This window comes from Onychostoma macrolepis, chromosome 09 (genome assembly GCF_012432095.1).
Source record: "Onychostoma macrolepis isolate SWU-2019 chromosome 09, ASM1243209v1, whole genome shotgun sequence".
NCBI lineage: Eukaryota > Metazoa > Chordata > Actinopteri > Cypriniformes > Cyprinidae > Onychostoma > Onychostoma macrolepis.
In genome coordinates, this window is record NC_081163.1 from 31,701,751 (window position 1) to 31,703,528 (window position 1,778).

Sequence of the window (1,778 nt, forward strand, 5' to 3'; positions counted from 1 at the left end):
GTTCTAAAATGTAAAAAAAGCTTACCCCATACCAAAATCATGGATCTTACTTATCTTTTTTACAAATGCTTAAACGCAGCATGACAGAAATGAAGACCTAACGTTCCAAACTTTAAATAGTCTACTTCTGCAACAACAGCAGCTTAAAAGAGCTGAAAAGAATAATTTTAATTACTGATAATTGAGGGATAGCTGATTTCAGTTTTTCTATTACACATGCACAGTAAATAGGCATTTTCTGGACTGGTTTTGTTCCAAACAATACAAAACAACAGAGAAGCAGAAAAAGAAAGAAGATGTCGGGACGAGGAAGAGGAATAGTTGGACGAGGGAGAGGAGTGGTTGGACCAGGACAAGGGAGAAGAGGAAGGGGGAGAGGAGTAAGAATGCGTGGTGCAGTTCAAAGGAGAGTAAGAGCTGTTGTCACTGATGAAATAAGAGCCACTATCATAGACCATGTGATAAACCATGGTCTGTCACTGGGAGAGGCAGGTGAAAGAGTCCAGCTTAATCTCGGACGGTCAACTGTGGCTTCCATTATCCAAATTTTTCAACAAACCAACAGGTAAGTAATGCATTTCATGAGGCCCTAATTGCAGTTGTAATGTATCACAATAACTGCTGGCCACCAGCAGATTCAAATACAAATATGTACATTTTTTGTTCCTCTAAAGGACACAACGACTTCCTTGCTCTGGGGGAAGAAGAAAGCTGCTCAATGAGGACCAAGAGCATGTCATTGCTGACAATGCAATAAAACTCAGAGAAATTCAGGCCAGAATTGTACAGGACAACCTGGTATTCCAGAATGTGGAAAGCATCAGCCTGGCTACCATCGCTCGAACTCTGAACAAACAGAATTTGAATGAAACAGCTGTACACAGTGCCCTTTGAAAGAAACAGTGAGCGGGACAAGGAACTCAGACATCAATATGTCCAGGTGCCTATACAGTACATCTGATTCTAGAGTGAATTTTACGCTATTCTACACTTTGTTTTTTCTTTTTTTCACTATTGTCTATTACTACTCAAGTAAACATACCCACATAGTGAAAAGCATTTAAACATCATGTGTTTGATTTCTTTCAGAGTTATGGAGTTGGAGGCTAATCAGACACCACATTAATTAATTTATGTAGACGAGGCAGGATTTAACCTGGCAAAAACTCGTAGACGAGGAAGAAAACTAATTAGGAAAAGGGCCACTGCTGATGTTCCGGGTAAGTGAGGTGCAAATATCACAATGTGTGCTGCAATCTCAAGTGCTGGTTTGGTCCTGCAGAAAAGCCAGATTGGTCCCTACAACACAGAGCGTCTTCTTTTGTTTTCAGATGACTTCCACCAACAACTGGTGCCAGAAGCAGAAAGGGAGCAAGTGGGAGGGAACATGAGGACATTTGTGATTGTATGGGACAACGTAACATTCCACCATTCACATGCAATCACAAATTGACATCTCAGCTGAAGACTGCCAGGGGTGGATAAGGCATGCTAAGAGTTTCTATCCAAGGTGCATAGAAAGAGAAAATATAAGGTGTGATGCCGATGAGAACATGTGGCCAAATGCTGAAGATCGTATAGATTAGAACTTTTTTTTTCTGTTCTTTTTTGTCTGTCATTTTGGGTTTTTTTATGATCACTGACAGCAATTTCATTTTGCTAATAAAGCCTTCACTGCAGCAATTCTGTCACTTTTCTTTTATATTTCATAAATTACTGATGACTCCATTCACTATACTGTACACATACTGTCCTACAGTAAATGAATCCACACATTC

General features: G+C 39.9%; 1 long non-coding RNA gene across 1 annotated transcript; it reads left to right on the plus strand.

The window, feature by feature from the left end:
* The first annotated feature begins 700 nt into the window (after nt 1–700).
* LOC131546520 (uncharacterized) lies at nt 701–1,561 on the plus strand. The gene is made up of 3 exons (XR_009272733.1): nt 701–940; nt 1,090–1,220; nt 1,332–1,561. It is a non-coding gene; the product is annotated as an uncharacterized LOC131546520 (long non-coding RNA).
* The last annotated feature ends 217 nt before the right edge of the window (nt 1,562–1,778 follow it).